We start from the raw sequence: 15,863 nt of genomic DNA, 5'->3' as shown, positions 1-15,863 counted from the left end.
ACAATTATAATTGGCGTGAACTAGTAAGTCTCTTTTATCATCACTTATTATTCTTTTTGTCCTCTTTCCAAAGTCCCTAATTTATGTATGTCCACTATACTGTATATTGATACCATTTATGCACTTTGGCTTAGTATGTTTCTATTCATACACTTTTCAGACTATATAATACAACTGCACAGGAAATCCCTGAAGAAGGAATTACCATCCACAATATTCCGAAACATGTTGGATCTTTCCATATGTATCATGTATGCATGTGTTCTTTACTATTAGAACTTTCATGATTATGATATAGTGCAGCTACTGTATGCTATACTTCTTTGCTTTTAAACTTTCTATTTATGTGCAATTTTGAATAAAGTATATGTAGTGTTGGTAGATTTGCGATCTACCAACTGATAGGTAAATTTAGTAACTTGTTCGTTGGGAAGGTTAGATTTGCCTCTGTTCCAGCTTGGCTGACGTTGCGTGTGTTTCCATACTGAGCTGTGGGTGTCGCTGTTACCACTGGCTAGTGTTGGAAGGGCAATGTGTCTAAGCGTATGGGTGCTCTTCTGTCCCGGAGACAACTCGGTGGAGGTGGTCCTCCGAGTTGCATTCTGGGCGAGGGTATTTATGGGACAGACGCCATATTTTGGGGTTCGTTTTACAGCCACCTGCTGGCCCTCCTGGCCTACAGGTATGCGTTAGAGTGCTACCTCGTGGTCCTCCGTTCCGGTGGCCCACGTCGCTGCGGCACAGGGGTGGGCCCAGAAGCTTGTCTGGGGCCTACCACAGCGGCCGAGGAATGGTCCTGAGCTGTCTATCCAGAGTGAAGAAGCTGGACAACTGAGGAGATCCCAGGGGAGGACCCGTCATGGAAGGATCATGCAACAGGCTGGTCTGGAGAGGGGCCTGGTTGGAGGACGTATCCTAAAGTAACTATACAGCATAGTGTTGCCGGGTTTGGCTTAAAGGTTCAAGCACTGTGACGGACATTCATCGCAGAAAAAACCAATACATCCTGTGGCAGAGGATTGTACAGGTTCATTCCAAACAAGTCTGTGGCAGAGACTTTTGTTCGTGCTACGTACTGGCTGCTAGGCTAGTGAGAGAGGCCTATCCAGGCGTGCAAGAAGTGTGTTCCATCAAGGGAGTGCATTCTACTGAAATATCCAACCCCAAAGGACATTTGTCAAGAATCTTATTAAAAAGGTATTTGAGTTTTCCTCTGCAGTTTTCCTTCTGCCTCTTTCCTGCTACTTCCTTCGTTGATGGTTTAATAAAGCATTGAAAACGTACTCAAGTGTTAGTGCGTGTGTCGTCCAGAGGTAAACTCAACGGAACCCTAGACCCGGTGCCGGTGAAACAGAGAGAAGGAGAGTGAAGGTAACAAACCCGCTTAAACCAGCAGCTCCACCGAGAGTAATTGCTACATATATATTTTTTACATATTCTGATTCCTTCTACCATTGTATACATCCCTACTCCCTGTTTCCCTCTCACCCGCAAAATCTCTGGGGTCTTTTTCCTTTAAATATTTTTTTGCTCATGCTTTTGGGATGAGGTGAGGGGTGATCCATACTCCTTATTAGACCCTTTGACTATTAGACTGACTTGGTAGTCCAACTACATTTAATCAATTCCAGACTTAGGGTGAAATCAATTGACCTCCTAACAATTGGCCAAGGCAACTATCACTTGGCAAATAAATTTAATAGCAACCCTGCCTAAACATCAGGGTGCTACATCATAAATATTTGTTTGAAAATCTACTAATCTATTGCCTGCTTTAACCTTTTTACTGCCAATTATGTATGCAGTACCACACATCACACACACTATTAAATACTGGTTCCAGAACATAGGGAGGAAGAGTAAAATGTCCAGCCTAAATATTTATCATGGCCTGGCCAATCCCTGGAGAGGAGTGTCCAGAAGGTAGCTGGGGGGGGGGGGGGGACAATTAGTCTGAAACCCTGGAGAAATTGTTTTCTCTCCCAGGAGGGTTCCAAGCCTTGGGGGGCCTCCTCCTGAGGTAGCCTGTGGACTGTGTAGCTGTTCTTGAGGACTCAGCGGTGTCAGGGTTGAGGGCCTGGAGTGATCTTTTGAGGAGCTGGCTGTAGTACTTCACCATAAGGGATCAGGTCTGGAGAAAGATTGTCTCTCTTACACCAATGATGGGACACTATTCCTTCCACTGACACCAACGATGGGACACTATTCCTTCCACTGACACCAATGATGGGACACTATTCCCTCCACTGACACCAATGATGGGACACTATTCCCTCCACTGACACCAATGATGGGACGCTATTCCTTCCACTAATACCAGTGATGGGGAACTATTCCCTCCACTGACACCAACGACTGGACATTATTCCTTCCACTGACACCAACGATGAGACACTATTCCTTCCACTGACACCAATGATGGGACACCATTCCCTCCACTGACACTAACGATGGGACACTATTCCTCCAACTAATACCAATGATGGGGCACTATTCCTCCAACTAATACCAATGATGGGGCACTTTTCCTCCCATTAATACCAATGATAAGGCACCATTCCTCCTCCTACTGATCTCCAATTCTGAGCCATTGTGTACTTTCACTGACCACAGTCCGGCCTCCGTAAGGTCTGAAGGACATCAATCTGGCCCTTTCTTTATAAAGATTGGAGACCTCTGCTCTAGGGTATCTGCTTACAGAAAATATATACTGTTTTGGGGGTTTATGTAATCTTCAGGCCTAAAATGATTTTTTAAACGTGTAATAAATACAAAAACAGCTCTGGCAGCTGTAGAGTTAATCTCCTGTGTCTATGAATAGAAGTGTGACATTTACAGAGTGATTAATGGTCCATTCAGCAGCAGTTTTATGAGTATGTACTTATTTCCTTATAGATAAAACAAACACTTCAAAGATCAACTATGCAAATAGAGCCACACAAGCACTGTAGCCCTCATAATCTTGAATTCTTTCTCCTAGTGTATGGGGTGAGGTGGCCACTTAAAACTAAACACATGGAGATGAAATGGGCCCCAGATCTTTCAAATATTTGTAAACCTTTAAGCCGGTCATACATGGAGCAAAATTTGGCAGGTCCAGCAGGGACTTGTCAAATTTACTGGATGAATGCAGAATAAATTGACAGCTCCAATGAATGTTAAAGTAATGCTTAATAAAACTGTACAGGACGCCAGAGATGGGTCCGAGATGGGAGATATATTTCTCCACAATTTGGGTTGTGGTCCCTTTAAAGTACATCTATGGGCAAAACTTTTTTTTTTTTTTTATTTTGGATAGAGCAAGGGAGGGTTATAATAACTCCTTTCTGATTTTTTTTTTTCTCACCATTTGTGTCCCATTTTGGAGATTTGCCTTCACTTCCTGACCCATAGCCAAACAGGAAGCGAGAGCAAATCCCTGCAAATTAAGGGAATCTCCTGGGTCCCCCCAGGTCCCCAGAACTAGTGTCCCCATTGGAAAATTTCCTCGCTATAACTTTTCTTGGGACAATCCAAAATGTGGGATTTTTTTATTTTATTTTTTTAACAGAAGGAATGTTTATTGAGATAATAACACAATACACTTGTTAATAATAGCATAGGTAGAATACATAGTACTTGATTAGACATCATTACAACTTAGGTTAGCATTGGAGAAAGATAGGGTACACCACACAGGTGACGGGGTATTTGTAAACTCGTTCTATGTCATGGTTCTGCAACAAACGTCGGGCAGCCTATATGGCATATAACAACCAAGAGTATAGGTATAGGTAAAAAGGCAGGGGGATGGGCGGGAAAGGAATGGGGGGGGGCGGGGAGGGAGAGGGGAATGGCACCCCAGCAGGATCATGGCCGCACAGGGAACCCAGGAGGGGGAGGGGCACGGGAGGGAGGTAGTGAGGAAAGAGCTGGAGGCCACCATCAATAAGGCGCAACAGGAACCACAAGGGGGCAGCCATAACCCTAGGGAGAGGGGACCCAGATATGACAAAGTAGCACAGGCTCCCAGGTCAACACATGAGGATCCAGTAATCATTTATGCAGTAATGTGCCTAGCCTCTGTCCACGATGCCCAGATTTTATCAATTTTTTGTGAACAATTACACCCCATATAAGTAAGCTTATAAAAAAAAGGTACCACGTTGTTTATCAGGGCCTTCCAAGCTGAAGGCATAGGGAGGTCAGGATGCTTCCACCTGGACAGGGAACCCTAAATCCAAGTGTGGGACTGGTATACTGGCAGTGAGTCTTGTACTCCATCCATCCATCCACAACAATGGGGGATCCCTAAACCCAAGTGTGGGACTGGTATACTGGCCGTGAGCCATTTTTTTTGGTCTTAAAGGGGTTGTAAACCCTCAAGGTTTTTCACCCTAACGCATTCTATGCATTAAGGTGAAAAACCTTCTGTAGTGCAGCAGCCCCCCAGAGCCCCCTTTTTACTTACCTGAACCCGATTGTTCTATCGACGGGGACCGCACAGCAGCGTCAGCCACTGTATCGGGTCCTCATTGGAGAAATTGATTGCAGCGCAGCCATTTGCTCCCGCTGCTGTCATTCAAATTCAGTGACACGGGAGGCGGGGGCGGGGCTGAGTCCTGCTGTCTGTGTTAATGAACGCAGCATCAGGATTCGGGAGCGCACCTGCACAGGTGTGCCCTTGGAATGCGGGTCTCTGAGGGGGCACTCGATGCCGGGAGGAGCCAGGAGCACCACAGGGGGACCCCAGAAGAGGAGGATCTGGGCCACTGTGTGCAAAACCCTTGCACAGAGGAGGTAAGTATAACAAGTTTGTTATTTAAAAAAAAAAAAAAAAAAACCTTTTACAACCCCTTTAACTATATCAGAACTATGGACTGTTTGCCCTAACATTGAAGAAAGCGATCTGTGTTTGCTTGTTTTGAGAGACCAATAAAAGACTATTTACTTTTACAAACGACTTGCTGTTGATCTCTGGCTCTCCATTTCACAAAGCTTAAAATCATGTATAACAGGCAATGCAACTATTGATGTAACAGGGCTGCCTAGGAGCAATTTCCCCACTAAGGGTGCCAGGTGGCAGCACAGTACAGAATAACAGATTTTTATTGAACAAAGTATAGGGAAGAATCATTGTGACATACACAGTACAGTTTAGTCTAGTGCAAATGTAGCCAGTTACTCGCAGTTTCTTAGGTGACACTTCGCTCACAAGGAATTTAGCTGCAGTTGGTAGCCCAGGTGGTCAACCACAGGGTTCCCCAAACAGGCTCCACAGAGGAAAGGCAGGAGGAGTCTCTGGTCTATATGCTGGAAGGTGGTGGAAGGAATCATAAGTATGGGTGTACAGGGGGAACAGCTGTAGACGCAGAGATACCCCCCCTGGAAAGGCAGTACGCCAGCTGGTGCAGTGCCCACCGCAGTGACTGGGGCTTAACCTGAAACTGCGTGCTTCTTTGCTCTTAACTGGCAGGAACAATGATGGAGGACCCACCCAGAGTCAGGGGCTCACTGCTCATATACAAGTAAATATAGAGGCATTTACTGTATAACATGCATAAAAGCTGAATATAGATATTGAGTAGGAATGAGCCGAACACCCCCCCGGTTCGGTTCGCACCAGAACATGCGAACAGGCAAAAAAGTTTGTGCGAACATGCAAACACCATTAAAGTCTATGGCACACAAACAGGAATAATCAAAAGTTCTCATTTTAAAAGCTTATATGCAAGTTATTGCCATAAAAAGTGTATGGGGACCCGGGTACTGCCCCAGGGGACATGTATCAATGCAAAAAAATAACGTTTTTTCAGAAGCAGTGATTTTAATAATGCATTAAAACAATAAAAAAGAAATATGCCTTTAAATATTGGGAGTCCCCTTAGTCTGCTTGTAAAGTAGCGCATCTTTCCGATGTTTATTACAGTCCCGCAGCGAAATGAAATTTCTAAAATTGCTCGTGGCTGTAATGTATTGTGGGCTTCTGGTAATATAGATGAAAAACCATGGAAAAAAATCTTCAAGGTCTGGTATGAATTTTAAGGGTAACCCGGCGCCAAAAAAAAAAAAAAAAAAGGCGTGGGGCCCCCCCCCCCCCAAATCCATACCAGACCCTTATCCGAGCATGCAACCTGGCAGGCCAGAATAGGGGGGGACAAGCGAGCGTCCCCCCCTTCCTGGACCGTACTAGGCCACATGCCCTCAACATGGGGAGGGTGCTTTGGGGTCTCCCCCAAAGCACTTTGTTCCCATGTTGATGGGGACAAGGGCCTCATCCCCATGACCCCTGCCCGGTGGTTGTGGGGGTCTGCGGGGGGGGCTTATCAGAATCCGGAAGCCCCCTGTAACAAGGGGGCCCCCAGATTCCGCCCCCGCCTATGTGAATGGGTATGGGGTACATTGTACCCATATCCATTCCTTAACCACTTGAGCCCCGGACCATTATGCTGCCTAAGGACCAGAGGTCTTTTTCCAATTTGGCACTGCGTCGCTTTAACTGCTAATTGCGCGGTCATGCAATGCTGTACCCAAACGAAATTTGCGTCCTTTTCTTCCCACAAATAGAGCTTTCTTTTGATGGTATTTGATCACCTCTGCGGTTTTTATTTTTTGCGCTATAAACGGAAAAAGACCGAAAATTTTGAAAAAAAATGATATTTTCTACTTTTTGTTATAAAAAAAATCCAATAAACTCAATTTTAGTCATACATTTAGGCCAAAATGTATTCGGCCACATGTCTTTGGTAAAAAAAATGTCAATAAGCGTATATTTATTGGTTTGCGCAAAAGTTATAGCGTCTACAAACTAGGGTACATTTTCTGGAATTTACACAGCTTTTAGTTTATGACTGCCTATGTCATTTCTTGAGGTGCTAAAATGGCAGGGCAGTACAAAACCCCCCCCAAATGACCCCATTTTGGAAAGTAGACACCCCAAGGAAATTGCTGAGAGGCATGTTGAACCCATTGAATATTTATTTTTTTTGTCCCAAGTGATTGAAAAATGACAAAAAAAAAAAAAAAATATTTACAAAAAGTCGTCACTAAATGATATATTGCTCACACAGGCCATGGGCCTATGTGGAATTGCACCCCAAAATACATTTAGCTGCTTCTCCTGAGTATGGGGATACCACATGTGTGGGACTTTTTGGGAGCCTAGCCGCGTACGGGGCCCCGAAAACCAATCACCGCCTTCAGGATTTCTAAGGGTGTAAATTTTTGCTTTCACTCTTCACTGCCTATCACAGTTTCGGAGGCCATGGAATGCCCAGGTGGCACAAAACCCCCCAAAATGACCCCATTTTGGAAAGTAGACACCCCAAGCTATTTGCTGAGAGGCATATTGAGTCCATGGAATATTTTATATTTTGACACAAGTTGCGGGAAAGTGACACTTTTTTTTTTTTTTTTTTTCATAAAGTTGTCACTAAATGATATATTGCTCACACAGGCCATGGGCATATGTGGAATTGCACCCCAAAATACATTTAGCTGCTTCTCCTGAGTATGGGGATACCACATGTGTGGGACTTTTTGGGAGCCTAGCCGCGTACTGGACCCCGAAAACCAATCACTGCCTTCAGGATTTCTAAGGGTGAAAATTTTTGATTTCACTCTTTACTGCCTATCACAGTTTCGGAGGCCATGGAATGCCCAGGTGGCACAAAACCCCCCCAAATGACCCCATTTTGGAAAGTAGACACCCCAAGCTATTTGCTGAGAGGCATGGTGAGTATTTTGCAGCTCTCATTTGTTTTTGAAAATGAAGAAAGACAAGAAAAAACATTTTTTTTTTTCTTTTTTCAATTTTCAAAACTTTGTGACAAAAAGTGAGGTCTGCAAAATACTCACTATACCTCTCAGCAAATAGCTTGGGGTGTCTACTTTCCAAAATGGGGTCATTTGGGGGGGTTTTGTGCCACCTGGGCATTCCATGGCCTCCGAAACTGTGATAGGCAGTGAAGAGTGAAATCAAAAATTCACGCCCTTAGAAAGCCTGAAGGCGGTGCTTGGTTTTCGGGGTCCCGTACGCGGCTAGGCTCCCAAAAAGTCTCACACATGTGGTATCCCCGTACTCAGGAGAAGCAGCAGAATGTATTTTGGGGTGTAATTTCACATATTTCCATGGCATGTTTGAGCAATATATCATTTAGTGACAACTTTGTGCAAAAAAAAAAATTTGTCTCTTTCCCGCAACTTGTGTCGCAATATAAAATATTCCATGGACTCGACATGCCTCTCAGCAAATAGCTTGGGGTGTCTACTTTCCAAAATGGGGTCATTTGGGGGGGTTTTGAACTGTCCTGGCATTTTATGCACAACATTTAGAAGCTTATGTCACACATCACCCACTCTTCTAACCACTTGAAGACAAAGCCCTTTCTGACACTTATTGTTTACATGAAAAAGTTTTTTTTTTTTGCAAAAAAATTACTTTGAACCCCCAAACATTATATATTTTTTTAAAGCAAATGCCCTACAGATTAAAATGGTGGGTGTTTCATTTTTTTTTTTCACACAGTAATTGCGCAGCGATTTTTCAAACGCATTTTTTGGGGAAAAAACACACTTTTTTTAATTTTAATGCACTAAAACACGCTATATTGCCCAAATGTTTGATGAAATAAAAAAGATGATCTTAGGCCGAGTACATGGATACCAAACATGACATGCTTTAAAATTGCGCACAAACGTGCAGTGGCAACAAAATAAATACATGTTTAAAAGCCTTCAAAAGCCTTTACAGGTTACCACTTTAGATTTACAGAGGAGGTCTACTGGAAAAATTACTGCACTCGATCTGGCCTTCGCGGTGATACCTCACATGCATGGTGCAATTGCTGTTTATGTTTGACGACAGACCGCCGCATGCGTTCGCCTTAGCGCGAGAGCAGGGGGCGACAGGGGTGTTTTTTTTGTTTTTTTTTTTTTTCTTTATTATTTTTTTGCTTTTTTAATCTTACTTTTAAACTGTTCCTTTCATATTTTTTTTTTTAATCATTTTTATTGTTATCTCGGGGAATGTAAATATCCCCTATGATAGCAATAGGTAGTGACAGGTACTCTTTTTTGAAAAAATTGTGGTCTATTAGACCCTAGATCTCTCCTCTGCCCTCAAAGCATCTGACCACACCAAGATCGGTGTGATAAAATGCTTCCCCAATTTCCCAATGGCGCTATTTACATCCGGCGAAATCTAAGTCATGAAATACCCGTAGCTTCCGGTTTCTTAGGCCATAGAGATGTTTGGAGCCACTCTGGTCTCTGATCAGCTCTATGGTCAGCTGGCTGAATCACCGGCTGCATTCTCAGGTTCCCTGTTGAGACAGGAGAGCCAGAGAAAAACACGGAAGACGGTGGGGGGGGGGGGGCATTCCCTCCCACGGCTTGTAAAAGCAGTCTAGAGGCTAATTAGCCGCTAGGATTGCTTTTACATGAAAGCCGACCGCTGGCTGAAAAGAATGATACCAAGATGATACCTAAACCTGCAGGCATCATTCTGATATAACCACTCAAAGTCGTGAATGGCGTACCTGAAGACAAAAAAATGGTTAACAATGGTTAACAATAAAGCACAGTAAAGTGTAAATAATTACACACCTGAAAAACAAACATGATAAAACATAATAACAATAACAATAACAATAAAACATTGCAGAATAGAATACAGTAAAAAAGAGCAGAACAATAGAGAGAGAGAATAGAGAGAGAGAGAACAATAAAACAACAACTATTTTTTTTTATTTCATATTTTTTTTTTTTTTTTTTACACTTTTTTTGTAACTAACTTTTATAACGGTAACCGGTTCCAGGTTCAGGTCTCTCAAAATGCGATGGCATCTTGGGAGACCCTGTGAAAGTGTGCCTAGTCTGTGCAATGCTGTACCCTACGCTAATACTCAACTAGTGAATGGTAGCGTTCAAAACATTCACCAATGCAAGACCAGGATTGTCAGGACAGGAGGGACAATAATAGCGGGTGTCACGCCTATATCCACGCTCTTACTGCAGACACAACATCTTTTTTGGGGGTTCGTTGGGTAGGGGTACTCGGGAGGACATAAAAATGCCTCTCATGCAGCCGACTGCATTTGGTTGGGGATGTGAATGGGGGAAGTACGGGCGCTGCAGAAGCGGTGGGTTCCCAATTAGGATTGGCGAATGCAGCAGGAAGGGCACTATGGGCACGATGGGCCTGTGTTTGTCTTTTTGGTGGCAGCGGGACACTACTTGTGCTTGCCACCTCACCAGCTTCAACTGCACTTATGGGACTCGCCACGTCACCACGTGTTACTGCAGTGCTGGTTTGACTACGACCGGGGTGTACTAGGCCGCTGGCGCTTGCCAGTTCACCAAAACGCTACCAAAAAACGTTAGCGATCGCAGGGATCAGGCCTGACTCTGCGAACGCTGCAGTTATGCGTTTAGTGTTTTGTAAGTGTCAGTGATCGATCGATACTGCACTTGGGTGGGCTGGGCCGGGCCGGGCGGAGGGGCAAAACGCAGGTGCTAGCAGGTATCTGGGCTGATCCCGCTAACACTGCGTTTTTGGGAACCCTAAACTGCTGGTGACGCTAGTATAGATCTGATCGGATCAGATATTGATGCGATCAGATACTATACCACTAAGGGAGGTGTACGGTGCGTGCGTGGGTGTTAGCGGTACTGGCGCTAATCTGACGCTGCCTGGGGCTGGTGCTTGCCAGTTCACCAAAACGCTACAAAAAAAACTGTTAGCGATCGCAGGGATCAGGCCTGACTCTGCGAACGCTGCAGTTATGCGTTTAGTGTTTTGTAAGTGACAGTGATCGATCGATACTGCACTTGGGTGGGCTGGGCGGAGGCACAAAACGCAGGTGCTAGCAGGTATCTGGGCTGATCCCGCTAACACTGCGTTTTTGGGAACCCTAAACTGCTGGGGACGCTAGTATAGATCTGATCGGATCAGATATTGATCCGATCAGATACTATACCACTAAGGGAGGCGTATGCTGCATGCGTGGGTGTTAGCGGTACTGGCGCTAATCTGACGCTGCCTGGGGCGACGCATATCACCGCCGGGCGATCAGGGGGCTAAACCTTTATTCGGTAATAAACGGCGGGTGCCCTGACACTATAAAAAATAAACGAACTAACCAGCGTCATCCGTAACGGTTATACGGTGATCAGTGGTGAAAGGGTTAACTAGGGGGCAATCAAGGGGTTAAAACATTTATTAGGTAGTATATGGGGGTCCCTGACGCTATAAAACGCTGACGGCGAACCTAAATATTTACCTCACTAACTAGCGTCACCAGCGACACTAATACAGCGATCAGAAAAATGATCGCTTAGTGACACTGGTGACAGGGGGTGATCAAGGGGTTAAAACTTTATTAGGGGGGGTTAGGGGGGTACCCTAGACCTAAAGGGGGGTAATACTCACTGTCCCAACACTGTAACTGTCACAAACTGACACTATGCAGTAATCAGAAAAAAAAAAAAAACTGCTGGTGTCAGTTTGTGACAGGGGGGGGGGGGGGGGGGTGATTGGGGGGGGATCGGGGGGCGATCGGGGGGGGGGAATCGGGGTGTTTTGTGTGCCTGGCATGTTCTACTGTGTGTGTGTGTGTTGGTGCACTCACATAGATGTCTTCTCTCCTCGGGCCGGAACGGAAAATACCGACCCGAGGGGAGATGACATCACTTCCTTTGCTGCTGTTTAGCATACAGCAGCAAAGGAGTGTTCTCATTGGCCGGCGGCGATCGCGAGGGGGGGGCCACGAACGGATGGTCTCCCCCTCATCACGGATCGCCGCTGGACAAAAGACGACCGCCTCGGGCACCGGGGGGGGGGTCCGATCGGACCCCCCACCCGCGGAAGGCAAATCACGTATATGTACGTGATTTTGCCTGTCCGTGCCACTTTGCCGACGTACATCGGCGTGAGGCGGTCGTCAAGTGGTTAAAAAAAAGTGTCAAAAAAGTAAAAACGACAGGAAACAGTTTTTGACAATTCCTTTATTTAAAAAAAAAAAAAAAAAAAAAGTGTCCCACGATGTCCATCCATCTTCAATCACAGGTGGGGTCAGACGGACCCGAAAAATAGAAATAAAAAAAAGCTTGCATTTCCCGTGAACTCCCCATATGTTCGGTTCGTTAGGCTCATCCCTAATATTGGCCCATGGCTTCCATGGAGGAGAGTCCGGGGAGCCAAGACACAGTACAGCCAACCAGGTTATGGTACAAATGCCAAGAGGAACCAACAGTTACCACAGTGGTTGTAGTTCTCAGTATCTGTTCTTATTCTGTATGTATGAACTCTGCACAGTACCACTTCTCTTGTCCTGTATGCTGGGTGTAATTCTCAGCATCTGTTCTTATTCTGTACAGTGCCTTGCAAAAGTATTCACCCCCTTGGCTTTTTACTTATTTTGTTACATTACAGCCTTTAGTTCAATGTTTTTTTTTATCTGAATTATATGTGATGGATCAGAACACAATAGTCGAAGTTGGTGAAGTAAAATTAGAAAAATATATACATAAAACTATTTTTCAGAAATAAAAAACTGATAATTGGCATGTGCGTATGTAATCACTCCCTTTGTTATGAAGCCCATAAAAAGCTCTGGTGCCACCAATTACCTTCAGAAGTCACATAATTAGTGAAATGATGTCCACCTGTGTGAAATCTAAGTGTCACATGATCTATCATTACATATACACACCTTTTTGAAAGGCCCCAGAGGCTGCAACACCTAAGCAAGAGGCGCCACTAACCAAACACTGCCATGAAGACCAAGGAACTCTCCAAACAAGTAAGGGACAATGTTGTTGAGAAGTACAAGTCAGGGTTAGGTTATAAAAAAATATCCAAATCTTTGATGATCCCTAGGAGCACCATCAAATCTATCATAACCAAATGGAAAGAACATGGCACAACAGCAAACCTGCCAAGAGACGGCCGCACACCAAAACTCACGGACTGGGCAAGGAGGGCATTAATCAGAGAGGCAGCACAGAGACCTAAGGTAACCCTGGAGGAGCTGCAGAGTTCCACAGCAGAGACTGGAGTATCTGTACATAGGATGACAATAAGCTGTACCCTCTATAGAGTTGGGCTTTATGGCAGAGTGGCCAGAAGAAAGCCATTACTTTCAGCAAAAAACAAAATGGCACGTTTTGAGTTTGCGAAAAGCCATGTGGGAGACTCCCAAAATGTATGGAGGAAGGTGCTCTGGTCTGATGAGACTAAAAATGAAATTTTTGGCCATCAAAGAAATCACTGGGGGGTTATTTATGAAAGGCAAATCCACTTTGCACTACAAGTGCAAACTACAAGTGCAAAGTGCACTTGAAATTGCACTGAAAGTGCATTGGAAGTTCAGTCGCTGTAAATCTGAGAGGTAGGTCTGAAATGTGGGGGAAGCTCTGCTGATTTTATTATCCAATCATGTGCAGGCTAAAATGCTGTTTTTTTATTTTCCTTGCATGTCCCCCTCGGATCTACAGTGACTGCAATTCTAAGTGCACTTTCAGTGCAATTTCAAGGGCACTTTGCACTTGTAGTTTGCACTTGTAGTGCAAAGTGGATTTGCCTTTAGTAAATAACCCCCTATGTCTGGCACAAACCCAACACATCACATCACCCAAAGAACACCATCCCCACAGTGCTGCCCCAAGTGGTGGCAGCATCATGCTGTGGGGATGTTTTTCAGCAGTCGGGACTGGGAAACTGGTCAGAGTTGAAGGAAAGATGGATGGTGCTAAATACAGGGATATTCTTGAGCAAAACCTGTACCACTCTGTGTGTGATTTGAGGCTAGGATGGAGGTTCACCTTCCAGCAGGACAATGACCCCAAACACACTGCTCAAGCAACACTTGAGTGGTTTAAAGGAAAACATGTAAATATGTTGGAATGGCCTAGTAAAAGCCAAGACCTCAATCCAATAGAAAATCTGAGGTCAGACTTAAAGATTGCTGTTCACAAGTGCAAACCATCCAACTTGAAGGAGCTGGAGCAGTTTTGCGAGGAGGAATGGGCAAAAATCCCAGTGGTAAGAAGTGGCAAGCTCATAGAGACTTATCCAAAGTATTGACTTTAGGGGGGTGAATAGTTATGCACATTGACTTTTTCTGTTATTTTGTCCTATTTGTTGTTTGCTTCACAATAAAAAAAAATCTTCAAAGTTGTGGGCATGTTCTGTAAATTAAATGATGCAAATCCTCAAATAATCCATGTTAATTCCAGGTTGTGAGGCAACAAAACACGAAAAATGCCAAGGGGGGGGTGAATACTTTTGCAAGGCACTGTATGTATGGACGCCGCACAGTACCACTTTTCCTGTCCTGAATGCTGGTAGTAATTCTCAGTATCTAATTTTATATTGTGCTATACAGACTCTGCACACTAGTTTGTTTTCATAAAATACTTTTTGTCCTTCTGCATATTTCTCGCAGCCCTTTTGCAGATACTTCCTGACTACATGTACTCCAGAGATGGCTGCATGACGTTTCTCAGGGTGGGTTGCCTGGTCATTACAATAGTAGACCATGCCTGTGTAATGTGTACTGAAATGCAGGAGAACAATTAAAAGACAGGGACACTTCTATAGGAGGAAGTGCCTGAACCTAAATGGCAGGATCACCGGGTATTATTTTACTGAAACCACATACTTTTTTTTTTTTTTTTTTAATTAAAATTACTTTTGAAATGACATTAACATGATAAAACCTATATGAGGTTCCAATGATGGGATTATTTGTACCTTAAAGGAAAACTGAAAAACTATGGAGGCTGCCAGTGCGGATCGCCTGAAAATGTTAGCTGCCTGGCTGTCATGTTTATTCAGTTGCTTCAGTACTTTCTGTGTCGCTGGCCTTGAAAAATCACATAGGAAAGTCAGCGATAAAGTCAGAGGTCCTGACCTACCTGCTCTTGGTCATCAACTTAAAAAGTATTTAAAGAGGAAGTAAACCCTGATGGGTTTTCCTTCCTCTTTTGCTCGCTGCAAAGCCTGCAAATGAAAAGCATAATGGGCTAGTATGCATCTCATACTAGCCCATTATGTGCCACTTACCTGCAAAAGAATCCAGCGTTGTCCCCTGTGTAGGCAGCGTCCATCTTCCGGCCCCTCTTCCTTCCGGGCCGCGGACTCCGGCTCTGTGATTGCGCCGGGGCCGCGTGACGTCACTCCCGCGCATGCGCACGGGAGCCGCGATTAACGGCACAGGCTAGGGAAGAAACAGCGCTTAGTTTCGTTTCTTCCCCGCGCATGCGCCGTTGGAATTTTCGGCGGACTACAAGTGAAATATCTCCAAATATCTCCAAAACGGTGCACTTTTAGGAGCTATTACCACTACCTATAGGTAGAAGTCCAAAAAGTGGGTTTACACCCACTTTTTAAACAACTGGAGGAGATCTAATTGGTTTTATTTAGACCTGTACAGTATTCCTATTATAAATATTATATACAGACCATTGTGGTCTCAGAAAGGTTGACTTAGCTTTTATGTGAGCAAAATTCGCCCTCTAGCGGTGGCCTCTAGTAGGACATGTGGTGGTTATGGATAAAGGATAAGTTCACTGTTTTTTTCCCAGCTCCCCTATGTACCAATATACCATTAATGTACTTCTTTTGCAAAAATAAAAAAAGCTTTCTATTTATCTTCACACCCCTTACCTCTGTGTCAAGCTGGCTGTATGAAAAAAACTTAATTACTTTCTGGACATACTTTGGGATTTGACAGGAAAGAGTTTACCAGCTGAACTCATTAGCACACGCCCTGTATCATCTTTGGCAGCCATTGGCTCCAGCCTCTGTCAATCACAGCCTGTGAGGATGGAGCTAGGGGCTGTGCCAAGCTGCACTGTGTTGTAGTATATTCAATTAACTA

This window comes from Aquarana catesbeiana, linkage group LG01, assembly GCF_042186555.1.
Source record: "Aquarana catesbeiana isolate 2022-GZ linkage group LG01, ASM4218655v1, whole genome shotgun sequence".
Taxonomy (NCBI): domain Eukaryota; kingdom Metazoa; phylum Chordata; class Amphibia; order Anura; family Ranidae; genus Aquarana; species Aquarana catesbeiana.
Note: the sequence above shows the minus strand (reverse complement) of the source record.